The sequence below is a fragment of the Onychomys torridus genome, chromosome 2, assembly GCF_903995425.1.
Source record: "Onychomys torridus chromosome 2, mOncTor1.1, whole genome shotgun sequence".
Classification (NCBI taxonomy): domain Eukaryota; kingdom Metazoa; phylum Chordata; class Mammalia; order Rodentia; family Cricetidae; genus Onychomys; species Onychomys torridus.
In genome coordinates this window covers 143479122-143496200 of record NC_050444.1, presented here as the reverse complement: position 1 = coordinate 143496200, position 17079 = coordinate 143479122, and positions in this window count along the sequence as shown.

Here is a 17079-nt window from a genome sequence, read left to right as displayed (position 1 = left end):
AGGACCTCTGGAAGAGCAGTCAGTGCTCTTAACCTCTGAGCCATCTCTCCATTCCCAAATGCTGACTTTACTGGGTTAGTTTAACAGAACAGCATGGAAATACAGAACACAAATAAAGAGGCTCTTCCCATGTACTGTGGACTAAACTTATAAAATATATAAAGAGAGGCCAGGCAATGGTGGTGCACGCCTTTAATCCCAGCACTCGAGAGGCAGAGGCAGGCAGATCTTTGTGAGTTCAAGGCCAGTCTGGTCTATGGAATGAGATCCAGGAAAGGCGCAAAGCTACACAGAGAAACCCTGTCTCAAAAAACCAAAATATATATATATAAAGAGAGATGGCCCCCAAGCAAGCTACAGGATCTGAATTCAATTACCAGTATTACAAGGTAAGATAAAATGGCCTCCCAGAAGTCATTTTCTGACCTCCACACACAAAAACACAACTATTAAGCAACATGTTTAGTCTGCTAATACTAGAAACTCATACTGTGAGTTCAAGGCCAGCCTGGTCTATATAACAAGTTCAAGGCCAGCTAAGGCTATATAGTGAGATTGTTACAAAAGGAAAGAAAGAAAAAAGTGCATTTCAAAACACACACACACACACACACACACACACACACACGTTTATTTATTTTGGATTTTCCAGACAGGGTTTCTCTGTGTGTAGCCCTGGCTGCCCTGGAACTCACTCTGTAGACTAGGCTAACTTCTAATTCACTGCCTCTGACTCTCAGGTACTAGGATTAAAGGCATGCACCACCACTGCCTGGGCCACACAGGATTTATATGTGCAAATCTCTGAAAGAATATGCAAGAGCTGTTGTGAGAGGTGCTGTGGTGACTGACCTCTAGGGACATCAGGTGACAGAGAAGTGACTTAGAGAACAGTACTGTCCTCTCAGTATTGTACACCTAGCCTAGCATTTGGATTCTGAGGCTTCTGCTGAACATGCTTTATGCTGCCTGCTCAGGCCCCTATCTCTGCTCATGCCCACAGAGTGTCCCCATGGTTCTCTATTCCTCATGCTCTTCATCTAGAGTAGTGGTTCTCAACCTTCCTAACACTGCGACCCTTTAATATAGTTCCTCATGTTGTGGTGACCCCCAACCATAAAATTATTTTTGTTGCTACTTCATAACTGTAATTTTGCTACCACTATTAATCATAATATAAATATCTGTTGTGTAGGGTATCTGGTATGTGGCCCCTGTGAAAGTGTCATTCGACCCCAAGGGGTCTCGATCCCCAGGTTGAGAACTGCTTATCTAAAGCTTTCCTTCCTCAAGTCAGTCTCTGACCTTGTCCAGGCATATTTTTATCAGATGGTTAAGGCAGACAAGCCCTTCAACATTAGCATGCAGGGCCAGAGGCAGCAAGAGCACACTTGCAAAGATGTCATGATTTTCCACTTTGGAAAGCGAGAGGTCAGTGTGCTTATGTGAGTCAATGCTGCTTCTCCAAGGCAACGTGCTCAGGAAGATAACGGCACCAGCTCCATCTGCAGAACGGACTAGCAGCTTGGGAGAAGTCAGGGCAGAGGCAACTGAGCCTCAGTCCTGCTGGTAACGGGCTTAAGCAAGTGGCAGATATCTGTCATTTCTTATAATGTAAGAGTAAAACATGGTCCAGCTCCTAGGTTCCTAGCCAAGAGAAAAGGAAATATGTGTCTGCATAAAGATGTGAGCATGAAGGTCTATGTCAGTAGTTTTTAGTAACCCCAAACTAAAAGCAACTCAAATATGCATCAATATACAAGGGGATAAAGAAACTAAATCCCACCCAATGGAATAATCCTCGGGGGTAGGGGATAACAATTGATACAGGTAGCCATATTGATGACTTTATTTTTATTTTCTTAATTAACTTTATTATTTATTTTCATTTTACATATGATTTAATTTTTTTCTATGTTTATGTGTTTTGCCTCATGGGCGTATGTGCACCATGTGTAAGCCTGGTACCTGAAGAGGTCAGAAGAGGGCATCAGATCCCCTGCAACTGCAGCTATGGATGGCTGTATGCCAGCATGTTGGTGCCAGGAATTGAACTTGGGACCTCTATGTAGTAGAATATTTATTTAACTCTGTGAAGCTGTGTTACTGTGCCTGTCTAAAACACCTGATGGTCTAATAAAGAACTGGCCAATAGTAAGGCAGGAGAAAGGATAGGTGGGGCTGGTAGGTAGAGAGAATATATAGAGGGAGTAATATGGGAGGGGATGGAAGATCTAGCAGCCAGAAAAGGAGGAGACCCCAGGAGCCAGCCACCCAGCTACATAGCAAGCCACGGAGTAAGACTAAGATTTATAGTAAGAGAACAGGAAAAGCCCAGAGGAAAAAGGTAGTCAGGATAATTTAAATTTTAAAAAGCTGGCTAGAAACTAAGCCAAGCTAAGGCCATGCATTCGTAATTAAGTATAAGCCTCTGTGTGAGATTTATTTGGGAGCTGGGTGGTGCCCCCCCCCCCCCAAAAAGAGCCAAAAAACAATACCACCTCTGGAGGAACAACTGTTTTTGTTGTTGTTTGTTTGTTTGTTTTGTTTTCTGAGATAGGGTTTCTCTGTGTAGCTTTAGAGCCTATCCTGGATCTCACTTTGTAGCCGAGGCTGGCCTTGAACTCACAGAGATCTGCCTGCCTCTGCCTTCCAGGTGCTGGGATTAAAGGCATGCACCACCCCGCCAGGCTTAGAACAACTGCTAATTGGCATTCAACCATTTCTCCAGCTCTTGTATGAATGTTTTCCCTGTATGTATGTCCGTGCACACGCCAGCAGTATCCGTGGAGACCAGAAGAGGTTGTGGGATCCTATAGAAGTGGAGTTACAGACAGTTGTGAACCATGATGAGGGTTCCTCTGGAATAGTGGCCAATGTTCTTGACTACTGAGCCATCTGTCCCCTGTTTTTCCTTTTTGTTGTTGTTGTTGTTGAACTTTATGTATTTTCATATGGGTGGGTGCACATATGCCACAGTGGGCACATGGGCTCCAAGGATCAAATTCAGGTTGTCAGGCTTGCACAGTGAGAACTTCTACCCACTGGGTCATCTTACTGGCTCCATATCAGCAATTTTAAAAATTTTGCAGAGTTAGAAAAAAGGGCAATCCTATATGCTTCCGTGCATATAAACCTTCAGGGCAGGAGGGGAAGCGGCTAAGAGCACTTTATAAGAGGGAACCTTTAAATCCCAGCACTTTTGAGGCTGAGACCCAAGTTCAGGGCCAGCCTGGGCTACACAGCAAGATCCTGTCTCAAAAAACAATAGGGGGCTGGACGGACGGTAGTGGCGCAGGCCTTTGATCCTAGCAGAGGCAGGAGGATCTCTGTGAGTTCAGGGCCAGCCTGGGCTACAGAGCGAACTCCAAAGCTACACAGAGAATCATGTCTCTAAAAAAACAAAACAAAACAATAGGGTTGGGGAGGTTGCTCAATGGGTGAAGTGTTTGCCACATAAGCAAGAGGAGCCATGTTAGATCACCAGGATCCACATAAAAGTCAGGCTTGGTGGCACGAGCTTGTGATTGTAGCCCTGGGGAGGCAGAGACAGGAGGATCCCAGGGTCTCACTACCTAGCCAGACTAGCTTTTTGTTGAGTTCCAGACCAGTGAAAGATCCTGTCTCAACAACAAACAAACCCAAAAAACCATGAATGACACCCACCAAATGTTGATCTCTGGCCTCTACACACACACATGCATCTGAACACAAATTATTGAAAACCACTTCATTACTAATTATTTTCCTTTTATTTCTCTCTTAAATTTGTAGACTTGTAATCCTAAATTTATGACTCACCCATTCATCTAACTCCCAAACAACCCTGGGTAGACAATGTCACCAACCGGATTTCATAGGCAAAGAAACTGAGCAGTGCCCAGGTCATCCAGTTGGCTTACAAGCAGCAGGGCAGGAACTCAAACCCAGAGTTCACTCCAGCATTCACACTGTCAAAAGACTCCCAGGGTCTACCATACAGTGAGCCTCCCCACAGGATAGAAGATGCTCCTGGGTATCGGTGGACCCTGAATGTGCTGTCCAGTGCATGCTTTGCCATCATCTCAGGAGATCTTTCTTTTCTTGGTTTTTTGAGACAAGGTTTCTCTGTAGCTTTGGAGCCTTCCTGGAACTCACTTTGAAGACCAGGCTGACCTTGAATTTACAGAGATCAGAGATCCGCCTGGCTCTGCCTCCCGAGTGCTAGAATTAAAGGTGTGGACCACCACCATCTGGCAGGAAATCTTTCTGAAGGAAATTCTTTTATTGTGATAAAATATATGTAAGATAAAGTACATTTTAACCTGTGTGTGTGGTTTTTCAAGACAGGGTTTCTCTATATAACAGCCTTGGCTGTCCTGAAATTCATAGAGATCTGCCTGCCTCTGCCTTCTACATGCTGGTAACATTAATGCCACCTCCACCTGGCATCATTTTAACCATTTAAAGCATGAAGTCCAGCAGTGCTTAGCATATCCAGCATGTTGCGTAATCATAGCCACTATCTATTTCCAGAACGTTTCATCATCCCAAAAGGAAATCCTATATTCCTCATCCCCACTGCCTTCAGCCTCCGCAAACACCTGTTCTTTCTCTGATTTCTCTCCTGGACAGTTTATATAACTGGAATCACATATGACCTGAGACTGGCTCCTCTTAACTCTGCACGCTTCCAAGGCTCATCTGCATTCTAGCATCTATCGGTTCATTCCTTTTATTGCCATTGATTTTTTTTAACTTTCTTTTGATTTATTGTGTCTTTCACATCATGCCTCCCAATCCCACCCATCTCCCCACCTCAAAACAATAAAATAAAATTTAAGAGAAAAAAGGGAAAAGGGAAAAATAAAGGAAGTAAGGGGGGAAATCTCATCATGGAGGCTGCAGTGCTGAGAGCCACACAGTAAAGCCTCTATCCATACGTTTTACACGCAGGTGTGCATCACTGAATCACTGGACTAGTCCAGGCCCCTGGTCTCTGCTGCACCATCAACACTGGGTCCTCATTGGGACTCTTACTGGACACCCCATTGCTGTCCTGGAGATCCTGCAGCACCAGGTCTACAGCACCGACAACCCCCACTCTCCCGCCCCCGTGCTCTAGCAGATCACATACGGGGTGGGTGTTGGGGTGGGCCAACACATAACCCTGGCTCTGGACCTGGCAGTTGTAGGGTTGGTCAATCCGCCAGCTCTCCCTGTGTTCGCCACCAGGGGGAGCTTTCCAGCACTGCCCTGGCTAGTTCACCATTGCAGCAAAAGGAAATGGGCGGGCGGGCGAGCCTTTCAAGTCCTCTTCTGTGATCCCCAGGAGAGGTGCAGGGGCCACTGGTGAGGGGCCACTGGTGAGGGACAGCTCTCCCACCTGCCTCAGGCATTGATCTCTCCCCTGGCTATGCTGCCACAGGACAGATGAGTAATGGGAACAGCGCTCTTCATGCTCACAACTTTCAGGCTGACTTAACCACACTTCCAACAAAGCCTTAATTTTTTATTAAGGTAAATTTCCTGTGAAGTAAAACTCAACATTTAAATGCACACTTTCATGAAGCTTAGCATACTTACAATGTTGCACATCTACCAACCTACTCCAAAACATTTAACCACCACAAAACAAAAAAAGCAAACAAAAAAACAAAAAAATCTATGCCTTCTTCCTGTCTTCTCCTCCACCACTCTCCGGCAATCATCGAATCTATTGCTGCCTGTGTTAGCTATTCTGAATATTTCATACAAATGGAACCATACACTACGACCTTATGTCTTCTTTCACTAACACAAAGTTTTCAAGGTTCATCCATGTTGTAGTGTTGTATTAGTTTGTGTTTCCTTTCCATGGCTGAGCATTATTTCATTGTATGGATATACCACACTGCTTATTGTTCTCCCAAGGGGTGATCATTTACAGTGTTAAGGTGCAGAGTGTTATGATGGCATTCATGAACAAATTTTTGTTAAAATATGTTTTCAAGTATTATTATTATTATTATTATTATTATTATTGGCTTTTAGAGACAGGGTTTTTCTGTGTAGATTTACAGTCTGTCCTGAAACTCACTCTGTAGCCTAGGCTGGCCTCAAACTCACAGAGGATCCACCTGCCTCTGCCTCCCAAGTGCTGGGATTAAAGGCATGTGCCACCATCACCTGGCTGTTTTCAATTCTTTGGGGTAAATATGTAGGAATGGAAATTCTATGTATAATTTAAGAATTTCTCACTGGGCATGGTGGCACATGCTTTTAACCCCAGCACTCTGGAGGCAGAGGCAGGTGAATCTCTGTGAGTTCAAAGCCAGCCCAGGACAGCCAGAGCTATCTAACAAAAAGACTCTGTCCAAAAAAAGAAAAACAAAACTTTCAAAATGTCTCCCAAGCAGCACCATCCTACCTTCCCCCCCAGAACTGTTTCAGTCTTCATCTCCATAATCTTGTCAGTCCTAATGTTTTTGGTTATAACCATCCTAATGGTAATGAGGTGGTCATCTTACTGTGAAAAGACACAATTCTTTACTTATTTGCAGAACCTGGGACCTCTTGGGTGCTGAGTAAGCCCTCTGCTGAAAGTGATACCTGACTGTGTTTTGATTTGCACCAAATGGGATTGTGTAACCTTCCACGTGCTTTTATATAGCTTCTTTGGAGAAACATCAATTCAAGGGCACCTTTAATGCCTGTTACTCAAGGTAGAGAGACAGATGGATCTTTATGGGTTCAAGGCCAAGCTAATTTACAGAGTGAGTTCCAGGCCAGCCAGGGCTATACTAAATAAATAAATGTCTACTCAAGTATTTTGCCCATTTTCAGATAGGATTGCTGTGGGATGTTCTGTATGTTAAATGTGTTGCTCTGATTGGGTAATAAATAAAACACTGATTGGCCAGTAGCCAGGCAGGAAGTATAGGCAGGACAAGGAGAGAAGAGAATTCTGGGAACAGGAAGGCTGAGGCAGAGAGACACTGCCAGCTGCCGCCATGACAAGCAACATGTAAAGATACCGGTAAGCCACAAGCCATGTGGCAACTTATAGATTAATAGAAATGGGTTAATTTAAGATATAAAAACTAGGCCGGGCGGTGGTGGCGCACGCCTTTAATCCCAGCACTCGGGAGGCAGAGCCAAGCAGATCTCCGTGAGTTCGAGGCCAACCTGGGCTACCACGTGAGCTCCAGAAAAGGCGCAAAGCTACACAGAGAAACCCTGTCTTGAAAAACAAAAAACAAAAAAAAACAAACAAAAGAGATATAAAAAGTAGATAACAAGAAGCCTGCTGTGGCCATACAGTTTGTAAACAATAATTCCCTGTGTGTTTACTTGGTTGGGTCTAAGCGGCTGTGGAACTGGCGGGCGAGAGAGATGTGTCCTGACTGTGAGCCAGACAGGACTGGAAAAAAACTCCAGCTACATTGGATTGTCTTTTGTTGGGAGTGACTGATCTCAAATTTGAAAAACTTTTAAATATAAAGATATTGCAGTATTATTTACAATAGTGGAACCTTAGCAAAAGATCAACAATCAGACATGATCCCTGTATTATATAGCTCCTGTTTGTTCTGGGTTAGATTTTATCTCAGACCATTTGAGCCACTATAATAAAATATCATAAACTAGGTTTCTGGTAGACCATGTAAGTTCACTGCACAGTTTTAGAGACTGCAAAGTCATGATCAAGGCAGTGGAAGGCAGTGTTAGACAGGTGTCGTGTAAGACAACACCCTTCTCCTGTTTCCAGTGCCTGGGTCCTGTGTCCTCACAGCGTCTGGGGGACTCCTTCATAAAGACACTAATCCCAGTGTCTTAGTCCCAAAGGTCCCACCTGCTACCATGAGCTGGAGAGGGCACTGAGATTTCAACACAGGAACTCTGGAAGGGCATAAACATTTCAGCTCCAGTAGGTTGTGACTCCTCAGAACTCCTCTGTTTAAGTCCTAAACTTCAGTGCCCCCCAATATGACCTTACTTAGAAACAAGGTTGCTACAGATGTAATTATAGAGGTCACACTGCGGGAGGGCGGAACCTAAGCCAGTGTCACTGTTGTCTTTTCCCAACAGGCATGTGAAGACAGAAGCACACAGGGAGAACACTTGTTATGACAAAGACTGGGACTGGAATACACTGAAGTAGCCAAGAGTTTCAATAAACACCAGAAGCTAGGGAGAGGTCAGGAGAGATTTGCTGGAGGTTTAGTGGGAACACAGCCCTGCTGACAGCTTGATTTCTGGCATCTAGCCTCCAGAACTGTAAGAGATAAATTTGTCCTCCAATACCACCTCATTTATGGCACTTTGCTATGGCAGCCTTAGGAAACCAATACACCACTGCTTACAGATGCTGCAGAAATATCAGCATGACGAACACCAGCTCACTCTAAGTCCCACTCTGCAGCAGGCTGTTTCCAGTGTTTTGATCCCTTGAGATTGCCTGCAAGGGAGATTCTGTAATTCCTACTCCATATTTAGGAAAACTGAAACAGAGTGGTTGAGCAAGTTCCCCAAGCTTACAAAGCTGGTTAAAAAATGACAGAGACAAAAATTACATGTATAGGTTTGACTTCAAGCTCTAATGCTTCGACCCAATACACGGGACGCATGAATGGATATGTCTGTCAATCTGGGTTTGGTGCCTGAGCAGAAAGTGAGGGCAATGAAGCAGAGAAAAGGGGAGGATGACTGCTAGGTGTCTGGTCAGAGGGCTCAGTGAGAAGAGAAACCGTGAGTATGTTTTCGTGATGCTTTTTGATGGATGAGGCAAGGACTTGATGAAGACTGTAGACAAGTGCGCTGGAACATTAGAGGGCTGTGGGTCGGAATCACAGGGATTGAGCCATCAATGCACCTAGCTGCATGGGTTTGGATGCAATCATGGAGGCAGAGTGCACAGGAAGAGAAAAACAGACATCTAGAATGAGCCCCAGGGAGCCCTGGATGCTGGGATTGGTGGAGGAAAAGGGCCTTTCCTTTCTAGCACATTCTATCATGGAAGTACAAAAGTCAGGTTATGGTGGACTGAGGAGCGAACAGAAAACTGGCCGAAGGACAGGCATGCTGCTACAGCTGAAAGGACAAAGTGGGGGGCTTATGGGCTGTGGCCAAAGAGTGGCAGAAATGACTAAACACAGGGGTCACAAAACAGTGGCCCCACCACTGTTCATCCAATTTCAGAAAACGTTCAAGCTGATTAGATAAAGCCAGTATTAAAAATTAAGTTGTATGGCTGGGTGTGATGGTACACACCGTTAGTTCTGGCGCTCAGGAGACAAAGGCAGATCTCTGAGTTTGAGGCTGACCTGATCTACAGAGTGAGTTCCAGGCCAGCCAGGGTTAACACAATTGACACCCTGTCTTAAAAATCATTGTAGTAACAATTAAATTAAATAAAAAACAAATTTGTAAGTTCTTGAAATTCATGTTTCTCATTATTTTACTACTCTATGTTCTTTCTTTGCTTATGACAGGGTTTCTCCGTGTAGCCCTGGCTGTCCTAGAACTCACTCTGTAGACCAGGCTAGCCTCAAATTCACAGGGATCCACCTGCCTCTGCCTCCTGAGTGCTGGGATTAAAGGCAGGTGCTACTATCACCTGGCCTGTGTTCTATTTCTTTTAACATTTATTTATTGTGTGTGGGGGGAGGGGGTAGTTTGAATGTAACCATAGCTCCTGAGGAGTGGCACTATTGTGACATGTCGCTGTTGCAGGAAGGGTGTCCCTGTGGGGCGGGCTTTGATGTTTCCTATGCTCGGGATACAGGCCAGTGTCTCAGTCGACTTCCTGTCGCCTACATGATGTAGGACCCTGAGCTACTCCTCCAGCGCGTCTGCCTGCACATCACCATGTGGGCCATGCTTGCCAAGATGCATGTGGTAGTCAGAGGACAACTTGGGGCGTTCGGTTCTCTCCGACGTCTATGTGACTCCCAGGGGTCAGGTGGCCAGGCCTGGGGGCAAGCACCTTTGTCCACTAAGCCATCTTTCATTTTCCAAGACAGGGTTTCTCTGTGTACCACTCCTATCTGTCCTGGAACTTGCTCTATAGATCAGGCTAGCCCTGAACTCACAGAGATCTGCCTGCCACTGTCTCCCAAGTCCTGGGATTAAAGGTGTGCACCACCACCACTTGGCTCACCTGTGTTCTTATATACTTATTTCACTGTATATATCTGTATGCTGGAGACACCACAATAATTTGCTCACTCCCAATTCTACCTTCAGTGACATCAACTGGAGTACTCAAACCATGGAAGCTGGCAAGTGCTACAAATGAGGCTCATCCTCCTGATTACCTAGACTTAATAAATGGCAGGAGTGCAGGTTAAATGTAGATGCGCACCATGTCCTCAACAATGATGTTGGAAGGGCACAAAATAATGCACCAAAAACTAAGGAGTCTACTATTTTAAGACTCATCTAGTCCCATGGAGACCTCACACACCTCCAATGAAAAACATTCTTTTTTTAAAGATTTATTATTTATGTATATGAGTGCTCTATTTTTGTATATGCCTGCATGACCGAAGAGGATATAAGAACCTATTACAGATGACCGTGAGTCACTGTGTGGGTGCTGGGTATTGAACTCAGAACTTCTGGAACAGTAGCCAATCGTCTTACCCACTGAACCATCTCTCCAGCCCCAACAAAGGACATTTTAGTACTGTCTTGACTGTTTTACTTCTGGGCCTTCAAAAGAAAAGTCAACATTTGTGTTGGTTTTATCAGTTGCAACCACATACTGGCTGGCTAGAACATGAGATTCTGTGGAGTCAAGCACTCATATGGGATTTCCATAATGAATACTGCACATTCTACTACTATAAATTATTCTTATGTGAGTATATATGGACATGTGAGATGTGTGTATATATCCACACAACTACTTTCCCTTTAGACATTGGTAAGCCTCCTGCCTCCTAAGAGGCACAGCAGTCTCACACCCATGGGACCTACCATCATAGGGTGTAACGCTTTCAGTGCTGAGGAGGCTAGAGTGACACTGAGCCCGGGCGGTGGTGGCACACGCCTTTAATCCCAGCACTTGGGAGGCAGAGGCAGGCGGATCTCTGTGAGTTCAAGGCCAGCCTGGGCTACAGATCGAGATCCAGGACAGGCACCAAAACTACACAGAGAAACCCTGTCTCAGAAAAATAAAGACATACATACATACATACATACAAAGAAAATAAATAAACGAAAAAGAAAAGATATTTGAGCTGAGTATAGTGTCTCATACCTATAATCCCAGCATCAGCGAGGCTGAGGCAAGAGGACTGCTGTAAGTTTAAGATCAATCTGGGCTACATTTAGGCTTCTGAGACCTTACCAGAAAGAGAGAGAGAAAAAGCAAACAGACAAAAAAACAAGACAAAAACCCCTCCCAAAACCTTTTAAGATTTATAGGATGGGGGAAGAAATCATTCAGAAGCCAGGAAAAAGCCAGGTATGGACTGAAGAGAAGGCTCAGCTGTGTGAGCAGCACTGGCTGCTCTCGTAAAGAACCTGGGTTCAGTTCTTAGCACATAAGTTGGCTTACAACTGCCTTAACTCTAGCTCCAGGGGCTCCAACTCCCACCTCTGCCCACCTAGGGCATTATTCATATTCATAGATGCACAGACACATACATAAAAAAGTATTTTTTACTTTATATTTAAAAGACCCACATGCAGTGGCACATACCTGTACCTGCATACTTGGGAGGCAGGGCAGGACAGTTTAAAGGTTAAGAGACAGAAGGCAGGTTAAAGGCCAGCATGGCTGGTCTACACAGTGAATTTGAGGGCAGCCAAGCATGCAAAGCCAAGACTCTGACTGAAAACAAAGACCAAAACCAAACAAAAACACCACCCCAACACTACTAAGTAATATAAAAAGGATCTATATCCTTAGAACATGAAATAATCAAAAAGTCTTCTTGCTACACATATATTTGACATCATGGAGGCAGAGGCTGGTGGATTTCTGTAGTAGGTGCAAGTCCAGCCTGATCTACATATAAGTTCTAGGTCAGCCAGGGCAACATAGTAAAATCCTGTCTCTCCAGAAAGGGGGAGGACACACGGATGACCCAGAGGCCAAGAGCACCTGCTCCCGTGCAGAGCACTAGGGCTTGGTTCTGGGCACCCACATGGCAGCTCACAGCCATCTGTAACTCCCATACCGGTGGATGTCCTCTTCTGGCTTCTCAGGCAGTAGGTATGCACGTGGTGCACATTCATACATAGGCAAAACATGCATACACATAAAAAAATTTTTTTTGAGACAGGGTTTCTGTGTGTAGCTTTGGAGCCTGTCCTGGAACTTGCTCTGTAGACCAGGCTGGCTTTGAACTCACAGAGATCCACCTGCCTCTGCCTCCTGAGTGCTGGGATTAAAGGCGTGCACCACTACCACCCGCAAAAATAAATCTTAATGAAATGATATGCCGAGCTCAAAGCTCTCTCTTCTCGCCTATTTCCTGCCTTATCCCATGAGAATTAGATATTAGGAGGGTATGGGGTGAGGAACAAAGAGGCTATAAATTAATCTCATTAAATTTTTACCTGTTATCAATCTGGAGTTCCAGGTGTTAATAGCGACTCTAAATGGAAGTCAAATATGAGCATTTACATGAAAGCATTAGAAGATGATTAATAGGTGCTTCCATACAGCTGCAATCTACTCTGTACTTCTAGAGATGAAATGAAAAAAACAAAACTAAAAACATTTACCTATGCTAATCTTCATGAAATTACAGAAAGAACACCCTTCAGTTTTCCATGCACTCAACTGCATTAACAGTCTTTTCATTACTGGGTCATATTCCACATTTCCTGATTTTGAAAGGCATCACAATTGGGCACCCTTGAAAATTAGGCTGATTTCTGCATTATTCTTGGAATATTTATGTGTTGGGTTCCAGAAGGAAGAGAGTGATTAGATCAACTCATGTTAACAAATTCCCATTTATGTGTTTTAGCATTATCTGGAAAATATTTTCCAGTTGATGGAGTCCAAACTTGAGATGCCCCAAGAAAAAAGTCAAAGGACTTAGTTATGAAAAAAAAATGTTTTTTCTTTCAGAAATGTGATTTAGCTATGCTGACTGAAAGCCAGGTCACTGGCAGCTCAGATCCAGTTATGATTCCTAAAACATATCCACGCTGGTTTTATCTGATGCCTCTGCAGGAATCGAGGCCACGCATTAATGCACTGAAGATAAAATCAATTTGAAAATTTCTTAAATCAAATACCAATCCTGGAGTAATACTCTATGTGCAAGAAAGGCAGCCAACAGTAATAAGAAGCCAATTATAAACTATAAACCACTCAGCTTGAATGTCCTGGTTTGTTACTGGCAAGGCCCATTACACACAGTTTGCACAAGCTGAAGCCACCGACAAGTCAGAATTGCTATACACATGCATATGCACAAGCATGCCAACCCTCTCCTGCCCCCACATTTAATATAAAGATGCAGCTCAATTACCAAGGGCTCCTTTGCATCATCCAATGCCTAAGAAATCCCCAATAGATCTCTTCCCAGTCTACAAAGCAGTCCAGCTGGGCAGCAAAGGGCCAATTTTAGAGTCAGTCCCAGGATTAGCATACTGACCTTGCCAGCGCCTGCTCACTATTTCTTTACTTTGTAGTCTCTCATTTATAAATAGGGCTGGTGGTGAGGCCTATGAAGACTAAATCCGATCAGGCATGTAAAACCCTGAGAGCAGCAGAACTAGACAGATACTGGTAGTGTTAGCCCCTTGTTTTTCTATTTTCCTGACTCCCTACCTTTAAAACAAGGGGACACCAGTGACAGCAGTGCCACAGTGTGGTACACCTGCCAGTGACCTCTTCCAGGGCAGAGGTCAGAGCTGCAAGCATGAAATATTCTAATTGCTTCCAGTCTACGTGATCTGTGGAAAGGAGACAGGTGGGTACGGGAAAGGTTTACCACACCTTTCCATAGCCACGTTAGCTCCTAGGACTTTTAAAACTGATATACTGCTCACCTCACCTTTCACACAGACCTGCACAATGGTGGTGGGAAGTAAATTCTACCATAGGCCTCCCTTGCTCCCTTGGTTAAGGCCTAAAACTTCCTTTTCTTGGACCACAGCAGCCCCATCATTAGCCACCAAGATTCCTCAGGGTCCAACCTCTCCGGTTCATTCTCATTAACTTGGCTGACACATACCACATGCACAGTACAAATCAATCACACCTTACAAATATAGCCTCTAACTCAAGATTCTTACATAACCTTCTGTACAAAGACCTGACTTTGTAACTGCTGTGATTGCTGACCTTCAGTGGCTCTGCCCTGCAAAAAGCAGCAATCTGCAGTTAAGAGGATCCTATTCAGCTGACTTGTGTATGCTGGATGTAGTTCTGATTCTGTGCTCCCAGACCTTTGGAGACTGAGGCAGGAGGATTGGGAATTCCAGGCCAAACTAGGCATAATTTTGACTCAAAAACAAAAGTAGTGGTACAAACTTGTCACGCAGCACTCAGCAGGTGGAGGGAATAAGATCAGGAATTCAAATCATCCTCCACTGTTCATAGCCAGTTCAAGGTCAGCCTGGGCGATATAAGACCTCACCCCCAAAAAATATTGATGGTACCCAGACAAGAACTTTTTTTTTTCCCCTGAGACAGGGTTTCTGTGTAGCTTTGTGCCTTTCCTGGAACTCACTTGGTAGCCCAAGCTGGCCTCGAACTCACAGAGATCTGCCTGGCTCTGCCTCCCGAGTGCTAGGATTAAAGGTGTGTGCCACCACTGCCAGGCGACATGAATCTTTTCAATGAACCACATGGCTAACCTACCCCCTCAAGAAATACACTGCCCATTTACTGAGATGCCTGCCACATAATCACATCACAAACTACCTTCCCACTATCACCAATCAGTACAAATCTACTTGCCCTCCTTACTATACTAATAGGCTCTGCACTGCTGTGCATACACATACCAAGTAGGGTTTACACAAACCACTTGTGCTTTTTCTTCCTATTCTCATAGCACTGAACACTACCTGAAAACTCTTACCTTCTCCAGAACTTACCAGTTTGTCATGTGCCCTTCTGTAGTCTCAGTGCCTAGGACAGGTGGTAAATATGTAACGGGCACATCATTATTCCTCTCACAGGAGGTTCAGTTACAGCATTCAACAAGCTGTGTTTAATCTCAAATCATGAATCGGGTTTTGTTTGAAACAGGGACTATGTAGCCCAGGTTAGACCAAGCTCAAGGCCTCAGCCTTCTAAATGCTGAAATTATAGGTCTGTGCCACCATGATGAGCCTGTTTGTTATTCAGAAACCCCAGCTGGGTGTGGAGGAGAGGCAGGACCATCGAGAGTTATAGGTAAACCTGAGTTCAATTTCTGGGACCCACAGAGAAGACTCAACTCCTGCAAGTTGTTCTGACCACCACACAAATGCTGTGGGGTACATATGTGTGTACACACACACACACTGACTTTTAAAATTAAAGTTCAAAGCCAAGTTTAGTGATGCAAACCTTTAATCCCAGCGTTGGGAGGCAGGAGAAGTCATTCGAGGTCAGCCTTGTCTACCAAGTGAGCTCCAGGACAACCAGAGCTAGCTAGCTACATAGTGAGACCGTCTTGGGTGGGGATAAAACAAGTAAGGTTAAAGCAAAGTATGATGGCTCACACCTGTAATCCAGCATTACAAGGGCGGGCATTTGGCCAATCTGAGCCAGAATGAAACTTTCTTACAAAGGGTGAAAGTTCTCATGCTATAGTTGTGTAGATTCCTGTGAAAATGAATCCCAGGTGTTGCGTTTCCTCATTCTTGGAGATGGGGGGATCTTCCCTTGCTTTCTTTGGGTCCCAGTACTGCCAGCAATGCTAGCTTGTGGCCCCTTCATCCATCTTCAAAGCCAGCAACATTAAATTGCCCTGATCCGCCAGGTCACCTAGGAAATGCCTTCATCACATACACCAAGTAGCCTCACCATCAGGTTCACATTCACAGGACCCAGGGACTTATGTGTACAACTTTGAGGGATCATTAAGTCACAAAGATGAATTTTAAAGTGCCACCAACTCCATCATGTAGACACACCTAAAGCTTGGAGAACCCACCACTGAACTAATAAGCACAACAGAGCTGGCAGTCTTTAAATAGGGGTAATCCCACCAGGCAGTGCTGGTACACGCCATTAATCCCAACACTCAGGGGACAGAGGCAGGCAGATCTCTGGGAGTTAGAGGATGCCATGGTCTACAGAGCGAGTTCCACAACAGTCAGAGATGTTATACAAAGAAACCCTGTCTCAACCCCATCCCCCATAAAAGGGGGCAATCCCAGTGAAATCAAATCCTCACTGGGAGCCAGCAAGGGAAGTGTACATCTGACACCCAGCAGGATGATAAAACCTGAAGAGGAGACCAGTAAGGTCTAAGTTATAGATCAGCTTAGACAAATAAAAAAATAAACAAGCTTTGCTCAAAAAAGCGACTATAGGTTTGGTTTTACTGTACAGTTAAGAGGGAAGCTTGATGGTAGTGTTTGCCCAGCATGCTGAGGTCTTAAATTCAATTCCCAGTACTGGGGTGGAGGGCGGGGGAGCAGAGAAAGGAGGTGGATGTGGAATTAAACAGGTTTCTATCTTTTCACATGTGTACTTGTGCCACAGCATGGTCTCCATGGATCAAACTCTCAGGCTTGATGGCACTTGTCTGTAACTTTCTGAGATAGCCCCCAGTTATTCTTTTTCGGGTTTGTTTGTTTGTTTGTTTGGGGTTTTTTTGTTTTTTTAGCTGAGGATCGAACCCAAAGCCTTGTGCTTGCTAGGCAAGCGCTCTATCACTGAGCGAAATCCCCAACCCAATTTTTTTTTTTTTTTTTTTTTTTAAATGACAGGGTTTCTCTACATATCCCTGGCTGTCCTGGAACTCACCACTACCTGCCTCTGCCACCAGAATCCTAGAATTAAAAAGTATGAGCTACCAGGTCCAACTCTGTTTTTGTATGCCAACAAACAGCATACTTACTGTTGGTGAGAATGATCTAGACAGAAAATGAAAAGGGCATTAGGGAAAGGATTAAAGAGCCCCTTACTCAAATAAGATATGAAATCAG